The following is a 16,264-nucleotide window of genomic DNA, read 5'->3' on the forward strand; positions in this document are numbered from 1 at the left end:
GGCGCTGGTCTCCCGAGGTGGCGCCCCTGTTCTGACGTCGACCGGTGCTGTCGCGGCCTCATCCGCTCCTGGGACTCGCACGCCAGCGCCCCAGGCTGCGGAGCCTCCGGGCTCCGTACTTCTGAAGAGGCCGAGGGACTACGCCGTCGTGGACCAGTAAGCACTTTGCCCTGATTTTGTTCATGCTTCTGCCGCTGCTTCTTGACGCTCTTCCCTTGCACCGTTAGGCTGACACTGGCGGCGAAGAAGAAGAGAGAGGGAGCGGCCGCACCCCCTCTGGCGCGGAAGGGCAACGAGGGCGCCTGTGCCTCTCCGGTCCGGTCGTCCTTGCGAGGCCCGGAGAACCAACCCCAGGAGAAAACGACCTCTGTAGCCAAGCTGGCTCCCGAGGCCTCCGCCCCCAGCTCTCCTGCTGAGGTCGCGAAGGCTCCGGAGCCCCCGGCTCCTCTTGCTACCGTGGATCTGCAGAACCTAGCGCCGATGTCGTCTCTCCCCACTTCCGTTGCACCACCGGACCGCGATTCCTATGCTTTGCCTTACGCCCTGGAGGACGCCCTTCTCGCGCTGACCCAGCTTCGTAGTGACCTTCGGGGCGCCGATCGTCGCCTGGTGGCAGGGCGCTTGGAGCTGATCTCAGGGTGGCTGCACTCCGACACGCCTGTCATGGCGGCACTAGGCCAGGCCGTGGCAGCCTTCGAGGAGGGCAGCGGGTCGCCGGCCAGGCTGCGGCCGCCCTCGAGGCGGCGTTGAAGGAAGCCAAGGCCGCCAAGGAGCGCTGCTGGATGGTGGAGGTTGAGCTGGAGAATCTGCACAAGGAACGCGCTACCGCGGCTAGCCAGCACTAGGCACAGGAGGAGAAGCTGAAGGCTTGGGAAGAAGTGGTCACTGGCCGCGATGCTGAGCTGGAGCAGTTGGGGCACGCGCAGGTCGCGGAACGCGACCACCTAGAGAAGCTGGAGAAGAAGGTGGAAGCGAAGAAGGAAGGCGAAGGTTCTGGCTCAGGATTGCATGGCCTTCAAATCTCTCGAGGAGAGGTCCCGCGAGGCGCTGCAGGAACTTTACGAGAAGGGCTTGGAGAAGCCGCTGGTGACTGATGATGAGGGCCCTGCCCAGCTGCTCCCTCAGCTCATCACCGCGCTCGAGGATGTTGTCAACGGGATTGGCCCCATGGTGGAGGGGGAAGCCCGCACGCTCTCCTCATCAGCCCTGACGCGTGTCCTCAGCCACCTTTATCTTCGCGATCCCAACGCCGACCTTGGTGTCGTGCTCGAGCCTATGGATGAAAAGCGCTGCGAAGCTGCTACCGAAGCCGTGAAGGGCCAGGTGGAGGCCTTGTTGAAGAAGTTCCTTGCCATCGACCCTGCGCCTCCAGCCGATGGTGCCGCCGATCCCGCGACGAAGGCCAACGACACGGGTGATGGCGACGCCGCCGACGGGAGGGCGCTTCCTGACAACGGTGCCCAAGGCTGAAGAGGAGGCTTGCTGGTGAACGATGGTGCTCCTTCCCATTTTACTTTCCTGCGAACTTACCTACGATATGCAACGTGCCTCGTGGAGGCGTCAAAACTTCTGTTTGGTGTTTGAAGAACAATATGTCTTGTAATAATTAGGATTCTGCAATTTCCTTCCCGTTTGCTTGATGTTCTACGTCGGCAGGGCCCGACCTCGTGCATACATCAGCCACCGTTGGGCCGTCCGGATCACCAGGATGGGACCAAGGGGTGAGGGGCTACGTGGCCAGTTAGGCTCCTGAGTCGTGATGCTCAGGAGTCCCCCTTGACGCTCAAACAGACCTCCATACCTGTCCTCGCCGAGGTCTCGCTCGGGAGGGGCGCGCGACGACCACGTCCGAGGGACCTGGCAAGGCGGCGTACGCTAGGCGTGACCTGAGCGTAGCCCCCGTGCCCAGCCCCCTCGCGCGACTCTCCCGAGGGGAAAGCGTTGCGACGAGGCTGGACACTGAGCCGGGTGGCTCCCTGAGGTTGACGCGGCCTTGGGGCCGCCCTTAGTTGTTTATCACCAGCACGAAGCATAGCGCTTCCGCACTTGCACGGGCATAGCCGCTCCTCGACCGTGTCGACTGCCAGCGCGGAGCATGGTGCTTCCACTAGTGCGTGGGTGAGGGCTCCCTCTGAGTGGAGCCCCCAGGGCGTGTACAGCCCCGTCCTGACACGTGGCTTGCACGGCAGGGCTAGACGAAGTGTGTCTGGGCACTCGTGAGCCAGCACGGGACTCACGAGTCCCTACCTCAAGGCGGGTTGCGCCTGGTCTTGGTTCCTGATAGCTGTGGTGGCCCTGTGAGATGGTTAGGTAACCTGCGCCGGACGAATCTCCTGAGGTGATCACATGAGAAGGCCAAACACCGACGACCCCAGGAGGTGATGTGAACGGGGCCGGCCCACCAGACAGAGCTCAACCGTTGGGTTTATCGACGCTGCAGGGACGGACCCGAGCACAGACGCCATGCCTAGTCTTCTCATGCGAAAGATCCTGAAGAAAGGCGACCGGCGCGCGGCTCCTGTGGTGGTGAGGGTGGTCGTGGGTGGGCTTACAAGGGTGCATGACGTTCATGGTATCAAAGTACCGGACAGGCAGGTGACAATCATAAGGTAAATCATGCAAGGAGGCAAGCTAGTTTAGATAGATGCAAGAACGATACATGCCACAGGGACGGACCCATGCGGCCTGGGGAAGATGCTGCCCGAGGGGCGCTCCCAACAGAGTAAGCTAAAGATGCAAAAGGATACACGCCGCAGGGACAGGCTCATGCGACTTGGGGATAATGCTGCCTGAGGGGCGCCCCCAACTGAATGAACTGAAAAGAGTCACCTGATGCCATTGCTGAAGTGGTGTCGGAGTAGCTGAAGATGCGCGCTGAAGAGGTTGCTCCTCACGAGCTGCCATTGCCCTGAGCCTCGGGAGACCCAGGGGCCTGAGTGTCTCCTGAAGAGCTGTTGCCGCCTTTGCCAGGGCAGCGTGATGCCTGGCCTCCTGAGATGCCAGAATGCTTTGCAAGTGGCGCTGGAAGGTGACAGCCGCGTTCGGCAGGCTGAAAGGCATGCGAACGTAGATGAGAGGGGGACCCTCGCACCGACCAACACTAGATGGCCAGAAGTGCCCCTGAGATGCGGCCCTGTTGAGCCCTGGAACGTCGACGCAGACGCGCAGCTCACCATCCTCGCCATGATGGGAAGCTGCGCCAGATGGTGAGCGGCGGTCACCGCACATGGCTCTCGCCTCTTGAAGCTCCTGGGTCGCCTTGGTGATGAACTCCTGAGGACCAGGCGCTGCATGCCTTGTGCCCTCTTGAGGGAAACGTGCGGCGAAGCACGCCTCCACGTGGTGCCCGAGCGCATCCCTTGTGGTAGCTAGGTCCGAGGCCCTCCAGAAGAGAGCCCCCGAGCCCAGCCTGAGGAGGGCGGCGGGCGCGCCTTACTATGCGAGGGAGGGAAGCGCCCCGTCCGTGGGCGCAAGTCCTGAGGTGGTGCCGCTGGAAACGCCGCTCTCCTGAGGCCCTTGGTGGAGTAGCTACTTCTTCTTCTTCTTGAGGATGACCTCAGGAGGGTACAGGGCGCCTTCATCGTCTGGGTTTTCGGCTGCTGCCACCTGGTAAGCGCGGTCGAGGGAGCACACTGCGTCCTTTTCCTCACAGGTGACCGAGATTATGCAGCCGCCCCCTGGCATCTTCAGGATGTTGTAGCCGTGATGGGTCACCGCCATAAACTTGGCCAGGGCTGGATACCCAAGGATGGCATTGTACGGCAGGCGGATGTGGGCGACGTCGAAGTCAGTGAGCCCGGTGTGGTAATTGTCGCGCTGGGCGAATGTGACGGGGAGGCGGACCTGCCCAATTGGGGTGGTGGAGCTGTTGGTCACTCCTGAGAAGGGCTTGGTAGGCTGTAGCTGATCGTACGACACTTGGAGGCGGTCGAACATCTCAACGGACAGAACATTGAGCCCTACGCCGCCGTCGATGAGGGTCTTGGTGACTTGGACATTGCTGATGATGGGTGAGCAGAGCATCGGGAGGGCGCCGGCAGTTGCCGCGCACTTGAGCTGGTCCGACGAGTTGAAGGTAATGGCGCACTTGGACCACCTGAGCGGGCTCGTGGCCTCGAGCCTGGGAAGGGCCGCGTTCACCTCACGAGAAAACAGCTTGAAGATACGCTGAGAGGCTGGGGCCTCAGTGCCACCCAAGATGCAGGCGATGGCGCGCGGCTCCTGGAAGCCCCCAGCCCCCTCGTCCTGATGATGGTCGTCGTTCCTTCTTGGTGGTGGTGGCAGCGGAGGGAGGCCAGCGTTGCCCTAGGGGCGGTCCTCATGAGGCTGGTCTCTCCAGGCGCCCTCACGAGGCTGGTCCTGCCAGCGGTCCTCACGAGGCCGGCCGCGCCACTCCTGGCGGGGGCCGCGGTCGTCCCAGCATCCTCCACTTCGTCCTCCTTCTCGGCCATAGCCTTGGTCGTTGCGCTCGGGGCATCGACCGAAGCGCCCATCACGGATGGCCCTGAGCTCCTGACAGTTGTTAGTGTTGTGGCTGTGAACGTTGTGGAAGGCACAGAACAGGGGGTTGGCCTTGGATGACTCAGGGTGGTCACGGCCGCGCTTCATCTCCGGCTCTGCCGCGAGCACGGCAGCCCCCTTGCGCTTCACGTCCTTGATCTTGGCCTTCTTGTCCTCCTGGTCGGCAGCTGGGAGCTCGAGGAGAGAAAGGCGCCCTTCCTCAGCCCTTGCGCACTTGGTTGCCATGTTGAACATCTCGAGGGCCCTGCATAGGTCCTCGTGGATGGCAAGCTCCTCCTCCATCTTGACATCACGGCCGCCATCGGAGAACGGGGAGATGATGGCCTCGTCCGTCACCTTGGGGATCTTGAGGCGGACGCTGTTGAAGCGCTGGATGTACTTCTGCAGGGTCTCCCCTGGCTGCTGCTTGACGCGCCGCAGTTCACCTGCGGCCGTCGGGCGGTCATGAGTGCCCTGGAAGTTGGTGACAAAAAGCTCGCGCATCTTGCCCTAGGAGGAGATCGATCCCGCGAGGCTGGTTTAGGAGCCACGAGCGCGCGCCATCCTTGAGGGCCATGGGAAACCAGTTCGCCATGACCTTCTCGTCGCCGTTCGCTTCCTCGATGCTCAGCTCATAGAGCTGCAAGAACTCAGGAGGGTCGGGGGTGCCGTCATAGCGCGGAGGCAGGTCGGGCTTGAACTTGCCGGGCCAGATGACGCTGCGCAGCTCGGGAGTGAAGGCACGGCAGCCTGCTGTGGTCACCGGAGCCCGTCGCGGAGGCGGGGCCTGGTCCTGGTATCCACGCGCCGCCGCTGCAGGCGGCACGCGGTCTTGACGCGATGGTGCTGGGAGTGCAGGAGTGTTTTCTTGCGGCCGAGGGACTTCTTGGCGGCTTCCTTCTTCGTGCGCGGGTGCCCTGCACGATGGGTCGCGCCGCGGGACAACGCGTCTTGGTGCGAGGGCAGCGTCTTGATGCGGAGGTGGCAGAGGCGCTCCGTGGGCTACGTCGCCCGCAGCTGGAGGTGGGAGAGGTAGCGAGAGGGATGGTGCAGGAGAGCCCCCAGCGGCGCTGACGAGCTTGGCGATGCGGTCCAGCCAATCTTCGTAGAGGTCGCCGACCGGACGGTAACGCAGGGGCACACGTGCCATGAGCAGCATGGCCTGCGCGTCCGTGGGCGCGCGACGAGCATGGGACAACGAGCCGGCCGGAGTCAGCGACGGGGTGGCGGTGCGTCCGTCCCGCCGCACAGAAGGTTGCAGCGACGAGGCTTGCTGCTCGTTTCTGGCCAGGCTGGTGGCAGCGTTGGCAGCGGGTGATGGAGAACGGCGGGGAGGTCCGCCAACGGGCGCCGTCTGAGCAACGCGAGCGACAAGGGTGGCCCGGCGCTCAGCACGGGCTCGGTGAGCGTCAACCATGGATGCGGCGGAGCAGTGGAGCGTGGATCGACGGAGGGAAAACTTCGGCGAACCCCCTACCTGGCGTGCCAAATGTCGGAGCGTGGGTTCCGGCAAACCCTTAAGGTTCGAACAAGGGGGTGCGCACGAAGAACTCTCTCTCCCTAGCTCACTCGCACAACGATCTCAAGGCCTAGCTCGAAGAACGCAAAGAACAAGAGACACGAGGGTTTATACTGGTTTGGGCCACCGTTGTGGTGTAATACCCTACTCCAGTGTGGTGTGGTGGATTGCCTCGTAAGCTGAGGATGGACAAGTACAAGGTATGAACAGCCTCCTGAGGAGAGGTGTTCTTGAGCTCGGTGAGCTGGTGAGGTTGCCTTGGAGGAATGGATCCAATCCAAGATGAGATGAGATACCTCCTATGGTGGTGGCTAGTCCTATTTATAGAGGCCCTGGTCCTCTTCCCAAATGTAGGCAGGAAGGGATCCCACAACGGCCAATTTCGAAGGGAGACAACTAGTACAAGCTATCCTGACAAAAGGTGGTCTTCGCCTGCCAAAGGTTCTGGTGGTGATGTAGCTGTGGGCTCCGCGATGACCTCCGTCCTGCTGTCCTGCTGGTCTTGGTCTCGTTGCACCGATATGGAAATGTTGGAAATATGCCCTAGAGGCAATAATAAAATGGTTATTATTGTATTTCCTTGTTCATGATAATTGTCTATTGTTCATGCATAATTGTATTAACTGGAAACCGTAATACATGTGTGAATACATAGACCACAACATGTCCCTAGTAAGCCTCTAGTTGACTAGCTCGTTGATCAATAGATGGTTATGGTTTCCTGACCATGGACATTGGATGTCATTGATAACGGGATCACATCATTAGGAGAATGATGTGATGGACAAGACCCAATCCTAAGCATAGCACAAGATCGTGTAGTTCGTTTGCTAAGAGCTTTTCTAATGTCAAGTATCATTTCCTTAGACCATGAGATTGTGCAACTCCCGGATACCGTAGGAATGCTTTGGGTGTACCAAACGTCACAACGTAACTGGGTGGCTATAAAGGTGCACTACAGATATCTCCAAAAGTGTCTTTTGGGTTGGCACGAATCGAGACTGGGATTTGTCACTCCGTATGACGGAGAGGTATCTCTGGGCCCACTCAGTAATGCATCATCATAATGAGCTCAATGTGACTAATGAGTTAGCCACGGGATCATGCGTTACGGAACGAGTAAAGAGACTTGCCGGTAACGAGATTGAACGAGGTATTGGGATACCGACGATCGAATCTCGGGCAAAGTAACATACCGATGGACAAAGGGAATTGTATACGGGATTGATTGAATCCCCGACATCGTGGTTCATCCGATGAGATCATCGTGGAACATGTGGGAGCCAATATGGGTATCCAGATCCCGCTATTAGTTATTGACCAGAGAGGTGTCTCGATCATGTCTGCATGGTTCCCGAACCCGTAGGGTCTACACACTTAAGGTTCGGTGATGGTAGAGTTGTTATGGGAAATAGTATGTGGTTACCGAAGGTTGTTCGGAGTCCCGGATGAGATCCCGGACGTGACGAGGAACTCCGGAGTGGTCCGGAGGTGAAGATCGATATATTGGACGAAGGGTATTGGAGTCCGGAATTGTTCTGGGAGTACCGGGTGACGACCAGCGTGACCGAAAGGTGTTTCGGAGGCCCCGGCAAGCGTTGGGGGGCCTTATGGGCCAAGGGGAGGGGGCACAACAGCCCACTAAGGGGCTGTGCGCCCCTCCCAACCCCTCTCACGTAATCTAGAGAGGTGGGGCTGCCTCCCCTAGGGCAGCCACCCCTCCCGGCTTGGGGGGCAAGTTTCCCAAGGGTGGGAGCGCCCAAACCCATCTAGGGTTTCCCCTGTGGCCGCCGCCCCTCCCCTAGGGAACCCTAGGGCGCCTCCTCCACCCCCTTCCCCCTATATATAGTGAGGGAGAGAGAGGGCAGCCGCACCCCCTGGCCTGGCGCAGCCCTCTCCTCCTCCAACTCCTCCTCCTCCTCCGTAGTGCTTAGCGAAGCTCTGTCGAAGAACCACGAGCTCCATTGCCACCATGTCGTCGTGCTGCTGGAGTTCTCCCTCAACTTCTCCTCTCCCCTTGCTGGATCAAGAAGGAGGAGACGTCCCCGGGCTGTACGTGTGTTGAACGTGGAGGCGATGTCCGTTCGGTGCTAGATCGGATCTTCCGCGATTTGAATCGCCGCGAGTATGACTCCATCAACCGCGTTCTTGTAACGCTTCCGCTTAGCGATCTTCAAGGGTATGAAGATGCACTCCCTCTCTCTCATTGCTACCATCTCCTAGATTGATCTTGGTGACACGTAGGAAAATTTTGAATTATTGCTACGTTCCCCAACAGGAAACCCTTGCCTGACACCTCGGGACTCCTCGCCTGCGCCTGCCTCTTTAGCACCAAAGAGGAAACTGATACACTGCGCCTGCTGGCGCTCACCTGGCCTTGGTCATCATTGCTCACGTCACGTGAACCTCGCGAGGTGCCCCTTGCATAGATATCTCCACTCCTCGGAAGCCAGCCTAGTGAGGCTGCGCCCAAGGAGGTCTTGGTGTCGTCCGCCTCGCGAGGCTTGGCCCCTCGCGAGGGTCTTGGGTGGTTGTTCCTGAAGATGGGCCGTACCAGGCCGTTGGTGGAGCCGCGTCATGGGCCGCAGGCAGGCAGGTCTGGGTACCCCCGTTCCCAGGACACCGACTGCCTTAGGGCACCTCCCCTTTCCTTTCCTCCCTCCTTTGGTGCATGGGAAGGGGGTAGAGGGGTGCACCAGCCCCTTGTGGGCTGGTGTGCTCTTCCCCTTTTCGCCCATAAGGCCCAATAACCTACCGGGGCTGCCCGGAACCACTTCCGGTGATCCGATAAGCATGCGGACCCTACGGGTTCGAGAACTATGTAGACATGATGAGACACGTCTCCGGTCCATAACCAATAGCGGAACCTAGATGCTCATATTGGCTCCTACATATTCTACGAAGATCTTTATCGGTCGTGTAGTTATGACAACATACGTAATTCCCTTTGTCCATCAGTTTGTTACTTGCCCGATATTCGATCGTCGGTATCTTTATACCTAGTTCAATCTCGTTACCGGCAAGTCTCTTTACTCGTTCCATAATACATCGTCCTGTAACTAACTCATTAGTCACTTTGCTTGTAAGGCTTCTTATGATGTGTATTACCGAGAGAGCCCGGAGATACATCTCCGATACTCAGAGTGACAAATCCTAATCTCGATCTATGCCAACTCAACAACAACCTTTGGAGATACCTATAGAGCGTCTTTATGATCACCCAGTTACCTTGTGACATTTGATAGCACACAAGGTATTCCTCCGGTATCCGGGAGTTGCATAATCTCACAGTTGGAGGAATATGTATTTGACATGAAGAAAGCAATAGCAATAAACTGAATGATCACATGCTAAGCTAACGGATTGGTCTTGTCCATCACATCATTCTCCTAATGATGTGATCCCGTTATCAAATAACAACTCATGTCTATGGTTAGGATACCTTAACCATCTTTGATCAACGAGCTAGTCTAGTAGAGGCTTACTAGGGACACGGTATTTGTTTATGTATTCACACATGTATTTAAGTTTCCGATCAATACAATTCTAGCATGAATAATAAAACTTTATCACGAATAAGGAAATATAAAATAACAACTTTATTATTGCCTCTAGGGCATATTTCCTTCAGTCTCCCACTTGCACTAGAGTCAATAATCTAGTTCACATCGCCATGTGATTAACACACATAGTTTAGATCGCCATGTGACTAACACCCAAAGAGTTTACTAGAGTCAATAATGTAGTTCACATCGCCATGTGATTAACATCCAAAGAGTACTTAGGTGTGATAATGTTTTGCTTGTGAGAGAGGTTTAGTCAACGGGTGTGTCACATTCAGATCCGTATGTATTTTACAAATTTCTTTGTCTATAATGCTTTGCACAGAGCTACTCTAGCTAATTGCTCCCACTTTCTATATGTATCCAGATTGAGACTTGGAGTCATCTGGATAGGTGTCGGATAGGTGTCAAAGCTTGCATCGACGTAACCCTTTACGATGAACTCTTCTATTACCTCCATAAGCGAGAAACATTTCTTTAGTCCTCTTTAAGGTACTAAGGATAATTTTGACCGTTGTCCAGTGATCTACTCCTGGATCACCATTGTACCCCCGTGCCAAACTCATGGCAAGGCACACAATAGTTCTGGTACACAGTATGGCATACTTTATAGAACCTATGGCTGAGGCATAGGGAATGACTTTCATTCTCTCTCTATCTTCTGCCGTGGTCGGGCTTTGAGTCTTACTCTATTTCACCCCTTGTAACACCGGCAAGAACCCTTTCTTTGACTGATCCATTTTGAACTCCTTCAAAAAAATTCAAGGTATGTTCTTTGTGAGAGTCCTATTAAACCTCTCGATCTATCTCTATAGATCTTGATGCCCAATATATAAGCAGCTTCACCGAGGTCTTTCATTGAAAAATTCTTATTCAAGTATCCTTTTATGCTTTCTAGAAATTATATATGATTTCCAATCAGCAATATGTCATCCACATATAATATTCGAAATGCTACAGAGCTCCCACTCACTTTCTTGTAAATACAGACTTCACCGTAAGTCTGTATAAAATCATATGCTTTGATCACCTCATCAAAGCATATATTCCAACTCTGAGATGCTTGCACCAGTCCATAGATGGATCGCTGGAGCTCGCACACTTTGTTAGCACCTTTCGGATCGACAAAACCTTCTGGTTGCATCATATACAACTCTTCTTTAAGAAATCCATTAAGGAATGTAGTTTTGACGTCCATTTGCCAGATTTCATAATTATAAAATGCGGCAATTGCTAACATGATTCAGACTGACTTAACCATCGCTACGGGTGAGAAAGTCTCATCATAGTCAACTCCTTGAACTTGTTGAAAACCTTTTGTGACAAGTCGAGCTTTTTAGATGGTGACATTACCATCAGCGTCTGTCTTCCTCCTGAAGATCCATTTATTCTCAATGGCTTGCCGATCATTGGGCAAGTCCACACTTTGTTCTCATACATGGATCCCATCTCAAATTTCATGGCCTCAAGCCATTTATCAGAATCTGGGCTCATCATAGCTTCTTCATAGTTCATAGGTTTGTCATGGTCTAGTAACCTGACTTCCAGGATAGGATTGCCGTACCACTCTGGTGCGGAACGTGCTCTGTTCAACCTATGAGGTCCAGTAGCAACTTCATCTGAAGTTTCATGCTCATCATCATTAGCTTCCTCTCTAGATGGTGTAGGCATCACGGGAACGGATTTCTCTGATGTGCTACTTTTCAAATTAAGAGAAGGTTCAATTACCTCATCAAGTTCTACTTTCCTCCCACTTCTTTCGAGAGAAACTCCTTCTCTAGAAATGTTCCATTCTTGGCAACAAAGATCTTGCCTTCGGATCTGTGGTAGAAGGTGTACCCAATAGTTTCTTTAGGGTATCCTATGAAGACACACTTCTCCGATTTGGGTTCGAGCTTATCAGGCTAAAGCCTTTTGACATAAGTGTCGCAACCCCAAACTTTAAGAAACGACAACTTAGGTTTCTTGCCAAACCATAGTTCATACGGTGTCATCTCAACGGATTTATACGGTGCCATATTTAACAAGAACGCGGTTTTCTCTAATGCATAACCCCAAAATGATAGTGGTAAATCGGTAAGAGACATCATAGAACGCACCATATCCAATAAAGTACAGTTACGACGTCCGGACACGCCATTATGCTATGTTCAAAACAATTCCTATGATCACGCAAGATCTATCTAGGAGAAGCATAGCAACGAGATGGGAGAGTGTGTCCACGTACCCTCATAGACCGAAAGCGGAAACGTTTAGTTAACGCGGTTGATGTAGTCGAACGTCTTCACTATCCAACTGATCCAAGTACCGAATGCATGGCACCTCCGTGTTCAGCACACGTTCAGCACGATGACGTCCCTCGAGCTCTTGATCCAGTAGAGGGTCAAGGGAGAGTTCGGTCAGCACAACGGTGTGGCGACGGTGTTGGTGATGTTATCCGCACAGGGCTTTGCCTAAGCACTACGACAATATGATCGAGGTGGTAAACTGTGGAGGGGGGCACCGCACACGGCTAAGAAACAACTGTTGTGCCTTTGGGGTGCCCCCTGGCCACGTATATAAAGGAGGGGAAGGAGGAGGCCGGCAGCCAAGGAGGGCGCGCCAAAGGGGGGAGTTCTACTTGGACTCCAAGTCCAAGTAGGATTCGACCCCCCCCCCCTCCTTCCTTCCAGCGGATAGGGAAAGGGGAAAGGGGAGAGAGGGAGAAGGAAAGAGGGGGGGGGTCGCGCCCCCTCCCCTTGTCCAATTTGGATTGGGGCAAGGGGGCGCGCGCCACCTCCTGTGGCATGCCTCCTCTCCTCCACTATGACCCAATAGGCCCATTAACTTTCCCTGGGGGTTCCGGTAACCTCCCGGTACTCCAAAAAATCCCCGATCTTCTTCAGAACCATTCCGGTGTCAGTATATAACCTTCCAATATATAAATATTTACCTCTCGGCCATTTCGAGACTCCTCGTCATGTCCGTGATCTCATCCGGGACTCCGAACAAACTTCGGTCACCAAAACACATAACTCATAATACAAATCGTCATCGAACGTTAAGCGTCCGGACCCTACGGGTTCAAGAACTATGTAGAAATGACCGAGACACATCTCCGGTCAATAACCAATAGCGGAACCTGGATGCTCATATTGGCTCCTACATATTCTACAAAGATCTTTATCGGTCAAACCACATAACAATATACGTCATTCCCTTTGTCATCGGTATGTTACTTGCCCAAGATTTGATCGTCGGTATCATCATATCTAGTTCAATCTCGTTACCGGCAAGTCTCTTTACTCATTCCGTAATGCATCATCTCGTAACTAACTCATTAGTCACATTGCTTGCAAGGCTTATAGTGATGTGCATTACCGAGAGGGGCCCAGAGATACCTCTCCGATACTCAACAAACACCTTCGGAGACACCTGTAGAGCATATTTATAATCACCCAGTTATGTTGTGACGTTTGATAGCACACAAAGTGTACCTCCGGTGTTCGGGAGTTGCATAATCTCTTAGTCAGAGGAATATGTATAAGTCATGAAGAAAGCAATAGCAATAAATCTAAACGATCATTATGCTAAGCTAACGGATGGGTCTTGTCCATCACATCATTCTCTAATGATGTGATCCCGTTCATCAAATGACAAGACATGTCTATGGTCAGGAAACTTAACCATCTTTGATTAACGAGCTAGTCAAGTAGAGGCATACTAGGGACACTCTGTTTGTCTATGTATTCACACATGTACTAAGTTTCCAGTTAATACAATTCTAGCAGGAAATATAAATAACAACTTTATTATTGCCTCTAGGGCATATTTCCTTCAGTCTCCCACTTGCACTAGAGTCAATAATCTAGATTACATAGTAATGATTCTAACACCCATGGAGTCTTGGTACTGGTCATGTTTTTCTCATGGAAGAGGCTTAGTCAACGGGTCTGCAACATTCAGATCCGTATGTATTTTGCAAATCTCTATGTCTCCCTCCTTGACTTGATCGCGGATGGAATTGGAGCGTCTCTTGATGTGTTTGGTTCTCTTGTGAAATCTGGATTCCTTCACCAAGGCTATTGCTCTAGTATTGTCACAAAAGATTTTCATTGGACCCGATGCACTAGGTATTACACCTAGATCGGATATGAACTCCTTCATACATACTCCTTCATTTGCTGCTTCCGAAGCAGCTATGTACTCCGCTTCACACGTAGATCCCGCCACGACACTCTGCTTCGAACTGCACCAACTGACAGCTCCACCATTCAATATAAATATGCATCCAGTTTGTGACTTAGAGTCATCCGGATCGGTGTCAAAGCTTGCATCGACGTAACCATTTACGACAAGTTCTTTCTCACCTCCATAAAAGAAAAATATCCTTAGTCCTTTTCAGGTATTTCAGGATGTTCTTGACCGTTGTCCAGCGATCTACTCTTGGATTACTTTGGTACCTCCCTACTAAACTTATAGCAAGGTACACATTAGGTCTGGTACACAGCATTGCATACATGATAGAACCTATGGTTGAGGCATGGGGAATGACTTTCATTTTCTCTCTATCTTCTACAGTGGTCGGGCATTGAGTCTGAGTCAACTTCCCACCTTGTAACACAGGCAAGAACCCTTTCTTTGACTGATCCATTTTGAACTTCTTCAAAACTTTATCAAGGTATGTGCTTTGTGAAAGTCCAATTAAGTGTCTTGATCTATCTCTATAGATCTTGATGCCCAATATATAAGCAGCTTCACCGAGGTCTTTCATTGAAAAATTCTTATTCAAGTATCCTTTTATGCTGTCCAGAAATTCTGTATTATTTCCAATCAACAATATGTCATCCACATAATATTAGAAATGCTACAGAGGTCCCACTCACTTTCTTGTAAATACATGCTTCTCCAAAAGTCTGTATAAAACCATATGCTTTGATCACACTATCAAAGCATATATTCCAACTCCGAGAGCCTTGCACCAGTCCATAAATTGATCGCTGGAGCTTGCACACTTTGTTAGCACCTTTAGGATCGACAAAACCTTCTGGTTGCATCATATACAACTCTTCTTTAAGATATCCATTAAGGAATACAGTTTTGACATCCATTTGCCAAATTTCATAATCATAAAATGCAGCAATTGCTAACATGATTCAGACAGACTTAAACATCGCTACTAGTGAGAAGGTCTCATTGTAGTCAACTCGTTGAACTTGTCAAAACCTTTCACAACAAGTCGAGCTTTGTAGACAGTAGCATTACCTTCAGCATCAGTCTTCTTCTTGAAGGTCCATTTATTCTCTATGGCTTGCTGATCATCGGGCAAGTCAACCAAAGTCCACACTTTTTTCTCATACATGGATCCCATCTTAGATTTCATGGCCTCAAGCCATTTCGCGGAATCTGGGCTCATCATCACTTCCTCATAGTTCGTAGGTTCATCATGGTCAAGTAACATGACCTCCAGAATAGGATTACCGTACCACTCTGGCGCGGATCGTACTCTGGTTGACCTACGAGTTTTGGTAGTAACTTGATCCAATGTTTCATGATCATCATCATTAGCTTCCTCACTAATTGGTGTAGGAATCACTGGAACTGATTTCTGTGATGAACTACTTTCCAATTCGGGAGAAGGTACAATTACCTCATCAAGTTCTACTTTCCTTCCACTCACTTCTTTCGAGAGAAACTCCTTCTCTAGAAAGGATCCATTCTTAGCAACGAATATCTTGCCTTTGGATCTATGATAGAAGGTGTACCTGATGTCGCTTGAAGCTACATCGGTATTTCCCCAAAGAGGAAGGGATGATGCAACACAGCGGCGGTAGGTATTTCCCTCAGATATGAAACCAAGGTTATCGAACCAGTAGGAGAACCAAGCAACACAACATAAACAGCCCCTGCACACAGATAACAAATCCTCGCAACCCGACGTGTTAAAGGGGTTGTAAATCCCTTCCGGGGTACGGTGCCTCAAGTAGGCAAACGAACGTGAGATAAATTTGTAGTAGATTGATAGATCAAACGCCAAATAAAATAAATAAGGAAAAATTGCACCAAGGTATTTTTGTATTTTTGGTTTAATAGATCCCAAAATAAATGCAAGAAAAAAGTAGATCGCAAAGGCAAATAATATAAGAAGAGACCCGGGGGCCGTAGGTTTCACTAGTGGCTTCTCTCGAGAAAAATAGCAAACGGTGGGTGAAAAAATTACTGTTGGGCAATTGACAAAACTTCAAATACTCACGACGATATCCTGGCAATGATCATTATATAGGCATCACGTCCAAGATTAGTAGACCGACTCCCGCCTGCATCTACTACTATTACTCCACACATCGACCGCTATCCAGCATGCATCTAGTGTATTAAGTTCACGGAAAAACGGAGTCATGCAATAAGAACGATGACATGATGTAGACAAGATCTCTCAATGTAGAGATAGACCCCATCATTTTATCCTTAGTAGCAATGATACACACGTGTCGGTTCCCTTTCTGTCACTGGGATCAAGCACCGTAGGAAGTTTCACTAGTGGCTTCTCTCGAGAAAAATAGCAAACGGTGGGTAAACAAATTACTGTTGGGCAATTGATAGAACTTCAAATAATTATGATGATATCCAGGCAATGATCATTACATAGGCATCACGTCCAAGATTAGTAGACGGAATCCTGCCTGCATATACTACTATTACT

The sequence above is a fragment of the Triticum aestivum genome, chromosome 1D, assembly GCF_018294505.1.
Source record: "Triticum aestivum cultivar Chinese Spring chromosome 1D, IWGSC CS RefSeq v2.1, whole genome shotgun sequence".
Classification (NCBI taxonomy): domain Eukaryota; kingdom Viridiplantae; phylum Streptophyta; class Magnoliopsida; order Poales; family Poaceae; genus Triticum; species Triticum aestivum.